Here is a 15,729-nt window from a genome sequence, read left to right as displayed (position 1 = left end):
GAGGATGCTTCTCCTGTTTTAGAACTATTTTGGGCGGTATGGCTTATACAGCACACCCACAGTATTCTAATGGTGGACTGCAGATCTGTGCTATAGTTCAGTCGAATTCAACGGATCCAGCAATCGTACTGGATTTGACTGGGATTCTGAAATGTCTCTTGCAAAAGTATTCGGGTTTGCTTGAACCTTTGATACAAAAAGTGATCTGATCTGAAACTACCCAGCTTACAATCTCTGAGGTAGTTGTCACTCAACTCGGACGTGATGTGGCACACATGTGCCGTGTGCCTTTACTTTTGTAAAAAACTGGTATCGGGAAAAGTTTCTTAATATTTCTTTTGATTAGCATGCAAGAAAATGTGATCATTACCTATGGAATTTCCCGCCAGCGTGGAGCTTGAATTCACAACCTTGAGACTCAGTGTTCAAGAGTCACAGAAGAGGTCAGCCTGGTCTTCAGTTTGCCAACGATAGGCTCCGGCAGTGCTCCTCTGTAAAGCAGATTGTTCGGATCGGTTATGTGGGACGGCACTTCGATACTAAGATCGTTTGCATCACACGCATGGTTTCCCCCTTCACGCAAAAAACATAGACGAAGGAAGCTCTATTGTCTTGGGCTGCTGACTCCCGGATTTAAAGCGCTCTAGGTGCCAGCTAAGTCTCTAACAAGCACACTATAAAGACAGGAATTACACTTTGCGCACGTCACGCATGGAATGGCGAGGCTACTTGATCCAATATTATCTAGTCTCACCTCATATGGTGCCGATTCCTGGTTTTCATTTAAGAAAGAGCACTGCAAACACCGTAAACAGTGCAAAACGTGTGATGAAAGAAGTCTTTTCCCCCCTTTGTCTAAAGCAGAACACAGCGGAGTCATGCCGAGGGTTGTGAGATCAAGATTTCAGTGGAGCACTGTCGTCTACGTCTTTAGCTACATGAGTTGGACATCCTCTTGTACACGGAAAGCAGATTGAGATCCTCTGACATGAAAAGTGCCAGATAAAAGCCATTTCTCATCCTTTCTCTTAGTGGTGGAGCTATCGCATGTAAATGAGGAAACTTGCAAGGCGAGCAGGCTCGGTGCACACCGAATGCAGATGTCTCAGAGCAGTTGAGACGTGTCCATGTGGCTGTCAAAGGACAGCACTTTGCCGGCGCCGTGGCTTAGTTGGCTAAAGCGCCTGTCTAGTAAACAGGAGATCCTGGGTCCGATTCCCAGCGGTGCCTTTCTTCCTGTCTTACTGTACAGAATTTATCCTTACGGGCAAATCCCATGCCTTTTAATTCAGGTGAATGCAAGTGTTCGTTTCCTTTCTGGAACAACTTGTTTTGAAAGAAATCTCTACAGCTTGAGAAAGATGAAACACAAATCTTGCTTATCAGTGAAGAAGAGGTGCTCCCAGCAGGCCAGCTAATACCAGCAAGTTTTTTTTCACCCTGACCCAGAGAATGGAGAAAAGCGAGGCGCCTGTGGCTCTGCAGTGTAATCAGTTCGGGAGTTCGGCGGTTAGCTGAAAGAGTGGTAAATGGAGCTCGCCCCAGCCCGTCCTTATTCTTTTAAAGAGGATAAAAAATTAACTTCGCCGCCACTACTACCAGCTTTAAAAGACTGCCATGGGCACGGAAAAAAACACACCACAGATGACTTTTCTGGAACCGAAGCAGAGATTCCTTTACGAACCAACTGATAAAGCTCAGCCAGTGAATACTGTTAACAGAATGTGAAAGCACGATCAACTTTGTAACTGCAACCACAGGAAAAACAGCAAGAAGCAGGCTCCATTCCCCATTTAAATCTGTCGTGCGAGGCATGCTTTTTGGCACGCATGAAGTAAATCCCACGATCGCTTTTGAACTTGGACAAAGTACTTCCAAAGGAGCGCTATGCGCAAAGATTTAACAAGCTCAACCCCCGCCGATGATTTGGTGTGAAGAAGCAGAACATTCAAGTTTCACAGACAGAAGCAGCACGCCAGCACAGCCAACATTAAAATGGAGGGCACACTACGATTTGCATTGACACAAAAGTGATCTGGGCAGACGTCGTTCCCTGCATAACGCAAAAAGTGGCAAAGCGCTTTTGGGTTGAGAGGACGCAAGAAGGTTTTTGTTTTGTGCCTTGAAGTCAAGCTGAGAAAGTATCTTTAAACACTTTGCTTAGTTTCTCGAGAGACTGCCAAAAAGCAGTTCCCTCCCTTTCGTCTGAAGCCAGCTGAAAGGGGGTCTCGACAGACGCACCTGGCAGCAGTGGGATTCGAACCCACGCCCCCGAAGAGACAGGAGCCTTAATCCAGCGCCTTAAACCGCTCGGCCACGCTACCCGCTGTGCGTTATCTCTTTGTCTCATTACTTGCCCGGAGGAAGCCGGGTGGGTTTTGCTCTTGTCGCCCGACTTAGTGGCGTTATGACCGTGGAACCGACTGCACCTGCTTTTTCTGAGATGCTTCCCCTCTCATGGCGAGATCTCGACTTCTTTAACACCTCTGGATAAAGATCTTCTGTGGAGCAGGTTTCAGACCTCTGCGTACAGCACCCTTGATGTCATTTTATTTTTACAGCAGCCGCATCCGGAAAGTTGTGTCTTTTACGTTTTATTTGAACAACAAAACTACATACAATACAAACAAGAGCACATATAACGTATCAAGAAAATCGTCAGGGGCACATGCTATAATACAATTACACTTTATGAAAAACGATTACACAAGGTAAATAAAGATAAGGTCCGCACAGCTTGTTCTTACATTTCGAAAGAGTCCGTAAATACCCCTTGACGTCTATATTGAACTGTTCAAACGTAGGACTCTTCCCAGACCATTTCACTTTATACCACATTCCTAAACGAGGATGCTTCTCCTGTTTTAGAACTATTTTGGGCGGTATGGCTTATACAGCACACCCACAGTATTCTAATGGTGGACTGCAGATCTGTGCTATAGTTCAGTCGAATTCAAAGGATCCAGCAATCGTACTGGATTTGACTGGGATTCTGAAATGTCTCTTGCAAAAGTATTCGGGTTTGCTTGAACCTTTGATACAAAAAGTGATCTGATCTGAAACTACCCAGCTTACAATCTCTGAGGTAGTTGTCACTCAACTCGGACGTGATGTGGCACACATGTGCCGTGTGCCTTTACTTTTGTAAAAAACTGGTATCGGGAAAAGTTTCTTAATATTTCTTTTGATTAGCATGCAAGAAAATGTGATCATTACCTATGGAATTTCCCGCCAGCGTGGAGCTTGAATTCACAACCTTGAGACTCAGTGTTCAAGAGTCACAGAAGAGGTCAGCCTGGTCTTCAGTTTGCCAACGATAGGCTCCGGCAGTGCTCCTCTGTAAAGCAGATTGTTCGGATCGGTTATGTGGGACGGCACTTCGATACTAAGATCGTTTGCATCACACGCATGGTTTCCCCCTTCACGCAAAAAACATAGACGAAGGAAGCTCTATTGTCTTGGGCTGCTGACTCCCGGATTTAAAGCGCTCTAGGTGCCAGCTAAGTCTCTAACAAGCACACTATAAAGACAGGAATTACACTTTGCGCACGTCACGCATGGAATGGCGAGGCTACTTGATCCAATATTATCTAGTCTCACCTCATATGGTGCCGATTCCTGGTTTTCATTTAAGAAAGAGCACTGCAAACACCGTAAACAGTGCAAAACGTGTGATGAAAGAAGTCTTTTCCCCCCTTTGTCTAAAGCAGAACACAGCGGAGTCATGCCGAGGGTTGTGAGATCAAGATTTCAGTGGAGCACTGTCGTCTACGTCTTTAGCTACATGAGTTGGACATCCTCTTGTACACGGAAAGCAGATTGAGATCCTCTGACATGAAAAGTGCCAGATAAAAGCCATTTCTCATCCTTTCTCTTAGTGGTGGAGCTATCGCATGTAAATGAGGAAACTTGCAAGGCGAGCAGGCTCGGTGCACACCGAATGCAGATGTCTCAGAGCAGTTGAGACGTGTCCATGTGGCTGTCAAAGGACAGCACTTTGCCGGCGCCGTGGCTTAGTTGGCTAAAGCGCCTGTCTAGTAAACAGGAGATCCTGGGTCCGATTCCCAGCGGTGCCTTTCTTCCTGTCTTACTGTACAGAATTTATCCTTACGGGCAAATCCCATGCCTTTTAATTCAGGTGAATGCAAGTGTAAGTTTCCTTTCTGGAACAACTTGTTTTGAAAGAAATCTATACAGCTTGAGAAAGATGAAACACAAATCTTGCTTATCAGTGAAGAAGAGGTGCTCCCAGCAGGCCAGCTAATACCAGCAAGTTTTTTTTCACCCTGACCCAGAGAATGGAGAAAAGCGAGGCGCCTGTGGCTCTGCAGTGTAATCAGTTCGGGAGTTCGGCGGTTAGCTGAAAGAGTGGTAAATGGAGCTCGCCCCAGCCCGTCCTTATTCTTTTAAAGAGGATAAAAAATTAACTTCGCCGCCACTACTACCAGCTTTAAAAGACTGCCATGGGCACGGAAAAAAACACACCACAGATGACTTTTCTGGAACCGAAGCAGAGATTCCTTTACGAACCAACTGATAAAGCTCAGCCAGTGAATACTGTTAACAGAATGTGAAAGCACGATCAACTTTGTAACTGCAACCACAGGAAAAACAGCAAGAAGCAGGCTCCATTCCCCATTTAAATCTGTCGTGCGAGGCATGCTTTTTGGCACGCATGAAGTAAATCCCACGATCGCTTTTGAACTTGGACAAAGTACTTCCAAAGGAGCGCTATGCGCAAAGATTTAACAAGCTCAACCCCAGCCGACGATTTGGTGTGAAGAAGCAGAACATTCAAGTTTCACAGACAGAAGCAGCACGCCAGCACAGCCAACATTAAAACGGAGGGCACACTACGATTTGCATTGACACAAAAGTGATCTGGGCAGACGTCGTTCCCTGCATAACGCAAAAAGTGGCAAAGCGCTTTTGGGTTGAGAGGACGCAAGAAGGTTTTTGTTTTGTGCCTTGAAGTCAAGCTGAGAAAGTATCTTTAAACACTTTGCTTAGTTTCTCGAGAGACTGCCAAAAAGCAGTTCCCTCCCTTTCGTCTGAAGCCAGCTGAAAGGGGGTCTCGACAGAAGCACCTGGCAGCGGTGGGATTCGAACCCACGCCCCCGAAGAGACTGGAGCCTTAATCCAGCGCCTTAGACCGCTCGGCCACGCTACCCACTGTGTGTTGTCTCTTTGTCTCATTACTTGCCCGGAGGAAGCCGGGTGGGTTTTGCTCTTGTCGCCCGACTTAGTGGCGTTATGACCGTGGAACCGACTGCACCTGCTTTTTCTGAGATGCTTCCCCTCTCATGACGAGATCTCGACTTCTTTAACACCTCTGGATAAAGATCTTCTGTGGAGCAGGTTTCAGACCTCTGCGTACAGCACCCTTGATGTCATTTTATTTTTACAGCAGCCGCATCCGGAAAGTTGTGTCTTTTACGTTTTATTTGAACAACAAAACTACATACAATACAAACAAGAGCACATATAACGTATCAAGAAAATCGTCAGGGGCACATGCTATAATACAATTACACTTTATGAAAAACGATTACACAAGGTAAATAAAGATAAAGTCCGCACAGCTTGTTCTTACATTTCGAAAGAGTCCGTAAATACCCCTTGACGTCTATTTTGAACTGTTCAAACGTAGGACTCTTCCCAGACCATTTCACTTTATACCACATTCCTAAACGAGGATGCTTCTCCTGTTTTAGAACTATTTTGGGCGGTATGGCTTATACAGCACACCCACAGTATTCTAATGGTGGACTGCAGATCTGTGCTATAGTTCAGTCGAATTCAAAGGATCCAGCAATCGTACTGGATTTGACTGGGATTCTGAAATGTCTCTTGCAAAAGTATTCGGGTTTGCTTGAACCTTTGATAAAAAAAGTGATCTGATCTGAAACTACCCAGCTTACAATCTCTGAGGTAGTTGTCACTAAACTCGGACGTGATGTGCCACACATGTACCGTGTGCCTTTACTTTTGTAAAAAACTGGTATCGGGAAAATTAAGGTCGAAACCCAAAACAGTAACATATTTAAGAGTAAATGCCTCCTAATAGCTAGCAAACGCTCCTAGTTAGTAAAGTTGTTTGTGTCCCTGCCTGTCATGCGGGAAACCGGGGTTTGATTACCGACGGGGAGACAGCTAGTTTTTTTATGATCAGATTCCAGTCTTTAATGCTGTGTGTGAGAGTTTATGTAACTTTCCTTTTCTCACATTTTCTGACGACTATTCCTAAGGAGCGCCCTGTCAACTCCTAATACTTTTCAAAAATCTGCCTGCATGTTTGATTAGTTTTGTTTTACTTAGAAAAAGTTCAATATCGATCATAACTAAAGAAAATTATGATCAGAAACAAAAACAAAATGTTGAAGATGCAACTCGATCTTGAATCAGAGATGGGTGACATGGGCTTCTGTTCTGATATTGTTGTACGAGAAACAGGAGGAATCTCTTCTCTCCTATGGAGCATGAGCTGAATCAGGAATGAGACATGTCATATATCAACGCATGACCTACATCGTAAAACTAAAACTAAAATAAAAACTAACATTAAGTTATCAGAGACATCCATTTATATACAAACAAGAGACAGACAAAGCAATAATTCTACATGAACTTGTCCTGCACTGATCAGACTAATTGAAATGGTCTGATTCAGAGCCTGTGCAGCTTGTGCTAATACAACAACGCCAGTATTGAACCCTCAGCACCATACTGACTACTGAGCACAAGTTCAGCTGCTCTCCAGCTTTGTTCCGCATGTTTTTTTATTGCAAATGGAGCTGATCTCCAGACAGTACAGTGTTAGTCAGCAGCCTCTACTAGTAATACATCGCCCCTGTCCAAAATCTCTAGGTAAAAAAAAACACATTTTATACATTTGTCTGTTTAAAGATATAATCTCTTTAAAAAAGACAAAGGGTTTGTGTGTCAATTGTTTCGAATTAATTTTTAACGCAAAGAAAAGTAGTTTTCTTCCAAGAAATCACACATTTGTCGCAACCTCCATACTATACTTCTCTCTTGTAGTATTAAAGCATTTTGATTTAAACTGAACAATATATTAAATGTTTCATCTATACACTTACGATTAACATAGGCAGCCTTGAACGGATTGCGGAAATCAAATATACAGATGGATTCAGAGTGTGCTTTCCAACTTTTGTGTAACATTTTCCTTTGATAGGGCGGAGTTGTTTTTAAAATCTGGATTAAATAAAAAGGAGTGACGTCAGTGTAAAACAGCTTTCCTTCATGGGGAACAACAGTTGTGTTCCATATTTCTAATTATTTTGGTTTCAAGATAGCAATTTAGTATGAAACATAAAAGCCAGCTGGATAAATCTGTTACACGTCATTTACAATGGTCTTTCAACTAATAGCCCGTGCAGGGATCAAACCCCAACTGTTGTTGTGAGTTGCATAAGGCTCTGCAACATGCAGATGAGAAACTAACCTCTGGTTCTTCATTATATACACAGTGAGCTATATTTGCGAGCCTACTGCCCCCTGCGGGCTCTGTATTTGATTGCGGTACAAGACCGGCCGTGGAGGTAAAGTGAGACGGGTGTGTACATTAAAAGGCTCATAGCGTCCCTGGGAAGGCTCAAACCACCACCCTTTTTGTTAACAACCGAGCCACAAAGACTCATGTACAGCTTAACACTCCTCGGTCTCAGTGAAAGTGATACACTGGAGTGAAAGTGAAAGTGATAAATTTCTGGAGAATCATTTGTCAGTTTCCCTACGGGACTAATAAAGTATTATCTATCTCTCTTAAAGGAAAATCGCCAACAGTGGCCGATATCTATTGGAGTTTTTTTCATTCTATACTGCAATTTCTGAAGGGTACAGGCTTGGGGAATTGGACCTTATGGTGAAGGCTGCGGGCTCAGCAGCAGCAGAACCTGATCAGTATCGGTTGACTCCGATATACTTTGACAACTTAACTTCTGGATTTAGAGACATTTACCTTAGTGTCGGTATACTAAGATGTTTTGGTATCGAGGAAGGAGGGACAAAGCAAATTGGCAGAATGTGTGCTACTTTGTTGACTACAAGTCCTCACATGCCAGAGGGTCAATATTAAAAAAAAACGTAACAGTATAATCTCTTGTACTTCAAAATTTAATAGTGTCTGTTACATTGTGTCTCACACCTAAGTCTCAGAATTGTGAGACGAGTTTGTAATCAGGAGGGAGGGCAATAGCAATTCAGCAGAAATTGCATTCACCTTTTCTCAATGCATTCTCACATGCCATTTTCTCACATGCCATGCTCAGAGGGTCATATTTTTAAAATGGTACCGTAAAATGTCCTGAAGTTCAGGATTTTGACAGTCTGTTATATTGTGTCTCACACCTTGATGTCAGAAATATGAGATGATTTTAAAATCAGGAGGGAGGGCCCTAGAAATATAGCAAACATTGCATTTACCATTTGACAATGTATTCTCTCGTGCCATGTTCAGAGGGTCGTATTTAAAAAAACGGTACAGTACAATGTCCTGAAGTTCAGGATTTTGATAGTCTTTTCCATTGTCTATCAAACATCTGTGTCAGAATTTTTAGACATTTTTATAACCAGGAGGTAGGTTCGATCACCCTCTGCTCATCCTCAGTTAACCATTTAGTCTCATATGCCATGTTCTAAATGTCCCATTTAAAACGGCTATATTAAAATTTCTTGTAAAATGCAAGAGTTTGAGACTTTTTATGATCAGAAGGCAAGGTCGTGGAAAATATGCAGGAAGTGCCAGTGAATTTACGTTTTGCCTTTGTCTTATTTACTCGTGGTATAACATGCCAGTTTGTTTTATTGTGAGTTGTGTTTCTGAAATGTGTTTCATACAAAAATGCAATTTGGACAGTCTCTACTTACATATTCCCCTTTACTGAGGAAATGTACAATAATACATCCGGATAAGTATTTTTAAAAATGACTGTAGAGAGCCATCTACAGGCGAAAGACGACATAACATCACAGCAGTAGCATTTAAGATGGAACGAAAAACACAAAGCAGCAGCTGGCGAATAAGAAGCCAACTTCAGCCTCGTTAATGCAATAGCATTAGGTGAGGTGGAAAAATATTTCTTGCTCTGAATCTTAACATTTTTATAGGACGTGTTCTAGGACCTCTTGCCTCAGAAAAAAAACTGCCAGTACATCACTTATTTCTACTCCATCAATAGCAGCAGTGTTATCAGTACTGAGCCAGGAGTTCCAGGAGGAAGGATTATTCAGATGCAAACATTGTCCCAAAATCGATGTACTCTTCAATGATATTCAAATCCTCAAATTCTTCATCTGAATGTCGATATTGAAATATGATATCGTACAAATTGTGGTTTTCTTTTTAAAGCAAATTTTATGCTTTAAATTAAATAAATTGTATTTATTATGAATGTGCCGGAATTTTTTCAATACTTTAGAGGGTTCTGCCATTTTAGATGTTATGCTGTTCCTGTCTGATTTATCAAATGTGTCATTTAAATCTCCCGTCATTTCTATATCAGCCTGAAGGCCTTGAAGTAAAGATTGCAATTCATCCAAAAATGCAATTCATCCAAAAAAAGTTTCCCACTGGTGATACATACAAGGAAATGAATGTACATTTTCCCCCCAAATCAACAAATTTAAGCATTGATCGTCCTATTTTAAAATGACACTAAAATACAATATATTAAAAAGCTCTGTAAAATAATAAAAAAAATAAAACAAGGTAAAAAGAAATAATACACAGTTATAAAGCTCAGGAATTATCAATGGGAAGTTACAATGGGTTGATATGATTTAAAAAATAAAATGTTTGAAAAAATCCATTTACAATATGCTAAAAATGGCAAGAATACTTAAAACAGGTGTGTAAAATTTTAAAAAATAAATAAAACAAGTTAAAAATAAATACTAAATGGGTTTAAAATTCAGGAATGTGATTGGTCAGATGCTTACAATGAGTGTTGCTGGTGTTTCGTGTGATTTACCGAAATGAAAAAAATATTCAATTTAAAAACGGCAAGAGCTCGTATGAAAAAAAAGTTCTTAAGTATCTTTGTTGTAACAGCTGCGCCAGAACTAGTGTATTCATATACATCAGAAAAGTAGCTGAACTTGACTGGTTTATATTCAGTTATATGCATTGGGGACGAAAAGGAGACTTACATGGATTTTATTAGGTTTGAGGAATCAGAAAATTAATTTTTACATGTTTATGCCTACGAGCAGAAATAACTTCCTGCTTTCAGCACTTTTATTGTTTTTGCTTGTAACCTCGAACAGAGAAACCCAGTACTGACTCATAGAAACGCCCCGGAGTTTCTGTGTTTCTGGGATTTAAGAGGGATGTACTGTATGAAGACAGTAAAGGGAGTTTTTTTTTCCCGCTGTAGAGTATGAAGGCGGTTTGATGAGTCTGGAGGGAGGAGACACGCATTCCGCACGGGGAGCGCAGAACAACGAGTTTCACCTGCAGCTCGCCGAGTCCTGTCCTATATAATCGCTGAGCCTGGGACACACTGAGTCTCTAACCAGTGTTCGAGATGTAAAGGGTTGAACCCAGAAGTCGAGAGTGGAGTTTTTGTATAAGTGTAAGATTAAGGGAATAGGGTTTTGGTGGGTTTGGTGCACAGATGAGGTTTCGGTTTAGGTTTAGTTTGCTTTTGACACATTTGTAACGGCCATGGCGGCCTGTAGAGTCGGCATGTGCTGTTACTTTTGCGCACGTTTGGTGTATAAGGGTGGTGAGGTTTCGGCTCACTCGGGTGATATTTCATGGTTGGACTTTTCAAGGAAGGTGTTGCAGAAAGTCAAATGATGTCAAATGCTTAATCACTTTGCTGAAGGGAATTGGTTTTGACATTAGTTTCAATCGGTGAAGTTACTGGAAGAATTTTGGATGAAAATAGAGGAGGAAAAAAAGATGTGGGCCTGATTAGAATGTTTGAATGGCAGAAGCTGATGGATCTTTCTAATGTGGTGTGAGCCTGGTCAGTACCTGGATGGGAGACCTCCTGGGAAAAACCAAGGTTGCTGCTGGAAGAGGTGTTAGTGGGGCCAGCAGGGGGTGCTCACCCTGTGGTCTGTGTGGGTCCTAATGCCCCAGTATAGTGACGGGGAAACTATACTGTAAACGGGCGCCGTCCTTCGGATGAGACTTAAAACCGAGGTCCTGACTCGCTGTGGTCATTAAAAAATCCCAGGGCGTTTCTCGAAAAGAGTAGGGGTGTAACCCCGGCGTCCTGGCCAAATTTCCCATTAGCCCTTACCAATCACGGCCTCCTAATAATCCCCCTCTATGAATTGGCTACATTACTCTGCTCTCCTCCCCACTGAAAGCTGATGTGTGGTGAGCGTTCTGGCGCAGTATGGCTGCCATCACATCATCCAGGTGGATGCTGCACACTGGTGGTGGTGGAGGGGAGTCCCCATTACCTGTAAAGTGCTTTGAGTGGAGTGTCCAGAAAAGCGCTATATAAGTGTAAGCAATTATTATTAATTAATAGGACTGTGATTGTTCGCATGTTTAATGAGATGGTGATGAAGGAAGATGTTGTGACATGGTTGTCTAAGTATTGTTTAGTGAAAGGTGAGCTTCAGAAAGTCTTGGATGATAATGACATCTGGAACTGTGCATGGAGAGTACCTGTTTCATTGCATGAAGACAAAAAATGGTTATGGTGGATTTAAACACATTCCTTCTTTGATTGGATTAGGTGAAAATAGAGGCCTTGTGTTCTGCCAAGGACAGCCAAAACCGTGCAGGAGATGTGGGGAGCTGGGTTACTTTGTGGATGCCTGTACAAAGGTGGTGTGTGGTATGTGCAAGGAAATTGGACATGCATATACTGAATGTACAAGCGTGAGGAAATGTAATCTCTGTGAGTGTGAAGGTCATGTGTTTAAAGACTGTCCAAATTCCTTTGCAAATAAAACAAAACTGGGAAGACCAATGCAAAAACGGGAAGAGTTTGAAGAGGCATTTAGGGCTGGAGCAGTGGTTATGGATCAGGAACTGGATGTGGTTGATGTTGAAGAAAGTGGTGAAAAAGAGAGCGAGGGTTCAGAATGGAGTGAAGGGGATGAGGGGGAGGTAAAAGAGAATGATGATGTTGCAAAAAGTGAGGTGGAATCTGAATTGATTGGTAGCATCTCTTCCAATAGCCTGCCACCTGTGGAGACTGAAAGTGCTCAAATGAAATGTACAGAACAGAGGGTGCAGTCTAAAAGAGACATTGGATTTAGAAAATGATTTAACTCCAAGCAGTAGAGTGAGGGAAGATCATTTTCCGAGTCCTCAGGTAGGTTCTCCCATGGGTTTAGATGTCTCCAATATATGTGATCTTACTGACCAAGCTTTAGAACCAGAGACTCAAGGAGGGCAGGTGGAGAAATATCCTATGGAGACAATTAAAGCAAAAGGGGGGGGGGCTTTATAGTAGGTGTCACCTACTGAATGATTGTAGCCAGAGCTTTTAGTCTCCCCTGGTCCTACTTTAAGTATGGCTCTTAATATTGTGTCAATAAATGTGAGAAGCATTCGCTCCAAGTTAAGGGCAAGGAATATACTATCATTTGTGAGGAAGGTAAATGCTGATATTGTGTTGTTACAGGAGTGTGGGTTACCCTTTAAAAACTGCTATAAGGATATGGATGAACTGTGGACATTGGGCCCATCAATCTGGAGTGGGTCCAAAGAAAATAAATCTGATGGTATAGCTGTTCTAATTAAAAATAAGATGGTAGAGGTACGTCAGCACCCTGTAATGAAACCAGGGAGAGCACTGGTGGTGTATCTGGGTTTCATGAATGTCTAATTTAAACTCTTAAATATATATTGTCTGAGTTGCTCACATGACAGATATGTCCTAATTCAGGAACTGAGTATATTTATTGGGATGGGAACCAGTGGTTTTAGCTGGGGATTTTAATTCTCTTTTAGAAAGAGAAGGCAGAATGAGGGGCGAGAGACGGGTCCAATTTGATAAATCATCAATATTATTGCAAACATTATGTAAAGATTTTAAACTGAAAGATGGCTTCAAACTTCATAGTCAGGGGAGGGCAGGTTTCACACGGCACTAGTCTAATGGGACCCAAGCCTCACGCATTTTGTTTTGATACGTGATTTTACTTGCACGACCGCAGGCCTAACCCCTGTTTTTTTTCTCTGACCATTGTCTGCTGTCATGTACAATTTCTATTCCAACAGCTGTTACTGTGGGGAAGGGTGTGTGGAAGCTTGATATTTTGCTTCTGGAAGGTGAGGAAGTGACGCACAGGTTCAGGGAAAGATATAAGGAATGGCGGTCTTTGTATGACCTGTTTGGCACAAGAGCACAGTGGCCAACCCCCTCTGACCCCCAGCTTCTCTCCCTGTCTGTGTGTCTCATGGAGTTAGAAAGACTACAAGCTGTGCAAACTTCCAAATCTTTAACATCATTTCAAGGGTGTATGATAGATCATTCACAAGATCAAATGGCTGTTTATTATTGTAAGAACTGTAGTTCACTACTGTTCTTTTTATTCTTTTGCATGCATTATACAGCCGTTAAGTGCATTTAGAACCTAAGAGATATCCAACTGATTAACCTGTCTGATGAATGTTAAATGGGTTGTGACTTTTGGCAAAGTTTTTTGCAACATTATTTGTTTCGTGAATACCATTCATCTCTATAACAACTTTCCTGTACCCTGAACATATGTTTTAAATTGCTTGATCCCATTTGGTGCAACCTTTCCGTTGTACTCGTAATGTGTTGTTTGCATTAGGAGTGTGTTAAATAAGCAGAAAAGAAGCCCGTTTCTTCTACTGCTTCTGATCTTATACAGTGGTCAGAATCTCTCATCCAAAAGCTGATGAGTGGGAGGGGGGGAAATTAGTGCGTAAAAAAACATTAAAGAGCATAAGGGTTTTCATCACATGGACTTGTTTGACTGTTTAGGATTAATGTTTCGGTGCCAGATCAATTAAAGGACAACAACCAGAAACACTGGTTCTCAGACTGAACGCATTCTCCTTCAATAATCTTTTTTACCAACAGGTGAGTGGAGTTGCCATGGGCACCAGAATGGGACCCAGCTATGCCAATATCTTTGTTGGCTTGGTAGAAGAACGCTTCTTCGCTTCCTACACTGGCTATGTCCCTGACCTCTACAAGCGATATATTGATGACTGCGTCAGTGCCGCCACATGCTCCAACGATCAGCTTAAGTGCTTCCTGCACCATTTCACCAACTTCCACCTGTCCCTCAAATATATGGTTAACATATCTTCCACTACTCTTCCGTTTCTGGACATCAACTTCTCCATCAACTACCCCAGACTCTCCACTTCTGTTTATTACAAACCCACGGATTCACACAGCTATCTCTTGTTTTCACCCCAAACATACTAAAAATTCTCTCCCTTTTTCACAGTTCCTTCGGCTACAACAAATATGCAGCAACGACATCGACTTCCAGAATCAAACCCTCAAAATCTACTCCTTTTTCATCAACAGAGGATACCCCAGCAGTGTTATTGACAGGGCCTTTGCCCGAGCCAAAAACACCCCTCGGACCATCAACCCAATCAGGAACTCCCACCATAACAACCGCATTCCTTTGGTGCTTCCCTAACACACTTTCTATCCCCAGGACTGTTAACGACAACTTTTCCATCCTACAGGATGATTCCTCCATTGGGGCCCTCTTTTCTGACCGCCCCATCATCTCATATCGCCAATCACCTAATCTGCGCAACCTTCGTGTTCACAGCTCCCTTGACCGCTCTCAGCAACCATCCACACCAGGTACTTTCCCCTGCAACAGAGCTCGCTGTATCGCCTGCAAGTACACATCCAACACCACACTCATTCAAGGCCCCTCAGGACAATTCTGGATCACCCAGATGGCATCTTGTACCTCCAGCAACCTTATTTACTGTATCTCTTGCGTAAATGCCCAGTTTCTCTCTATATTGGAGAAACAGGAATGAGACTTGGAGACCGCTTCAGAGAACATGTCAGGGCTGTGAAGATTGAAGATCTCTCCAAAAACCATTGTTTCTCATTTCACCTCTGATGGCCATGACCACTCTAATCTCTCCGTCTGTGTTCTCAAAGATGGTTTTCTGAACTCATACATTAGAAAGACTACCGAAACCAAACTTATCCTGCAGCTAGGAACACACCTTCCCCCTTCTCTACACAACAGACTACTATTCTACTAAATTTTCTCCATTCATTGGAAGTTGTATTTCACACCTCTCAACACCTATTCTGACTTCACACCTCTTGATTGCCCTCTCTTTCTGTCCCCTGCTCCCATCTCTCACTCCTCCTCCCTCCCAGCCTTTGTTCTCCCACTACATTACCTTTGCCTACTGCCTTCTCTCTCTCACACCTGAAGAAGGCTCCACAGCCGAAACATTGTTTTCTCTCTTCTTTTTTTTTCAGCATGGAATAAACCTATTACTTGTTCCTAAACAACCGGAAACAATATCTTCGGACTTTCCAGAGCTGTAAGTAGTCATTCCAAGTTTATTAACTTGTCTCTGTGCTTGTATGTACTCTTCAATAGCCACTGATGTTATTTACAGCAACTATTTTTAAAAATAAATTAGCATTTTTTTGGACTTCCTTTAAAGAATTGGCACATTTGGCAGAGCGGTGGCTCTGTGGCTAAGGATCTGCACCTGTGGCTGGAAGGTTGCTGGTTTACATCCCACAGTCAGCAGAG

The 15,729-nt window shown here is 42.4% G+C and overlaps 4 non-coding genes across 4 annotated transcripts; 2 read left to right on the top strand and 2 right to left on the bottom strand.

Annotated features, from left to right (window-relative positions):
• The first annotated feature begins 1,156 nt into the window (after positions 1-1,156).
• On the top strand, positions 1,157-1,230 carry trnat-agu (transfer RNA threonine (anticodon AGU)). Its single transcript has one exon. It is a non-coding gene; the product is annotated as a tRNA-Thr (tRNA).
• A 1,012-nt stretch (positions 1,231-2,242) lies between these two features.
• trnal-aag (transfer RNA leucine (anticodon AAG)) lies at positions 2,243-2,324 on the bottom strand. Its single transcript has one exon. It is a non-coding gene; the product is annotated as a tRNA-Leu (tRNA).
• A 1,678-nt stretch (positions 2,325-4,002) lies between these two features.
• Positions 4,003-4,076, top strand: trnat-agu (transfer RNA threonine (anticodon AGU)). The gene has a single exon. It is a non-coding gene; the product is annotated as a tRNA-Thr (tRNA).
• Positions 4,077-5,088: 1,012 nt separating this feature from the next.
• trnal-aag (transfer RNA leucine (anticodon AAG)) lies at positions 5,089-5,170 on the bottom strand. Its single transcript has one exon. It is a non-coding gene; the product is annotated as a tRNA-Leu (tRNA).
• Positions 5,171-15,729: the final 10,559 nt, after the last annotated feature.

This window comes from Lepisosteus oculatus, chromosome 14, assembly GCF_040954835.1.
Source record: "Lepisosteus oculatus isolate fLepOcu1 chromosome 14, fLepOcu1.hap2, whole genome shotgun sequence".
NCBI lineage: Eukaryota > Metazoa > Chordata > Actinopteri > Semionotiformes > Lepisosteidae > Lepisosteus > Lepisosteus oculatus.
This window is presented reverse-complemented; position numbering and strand designations above follow the sequence as displayed.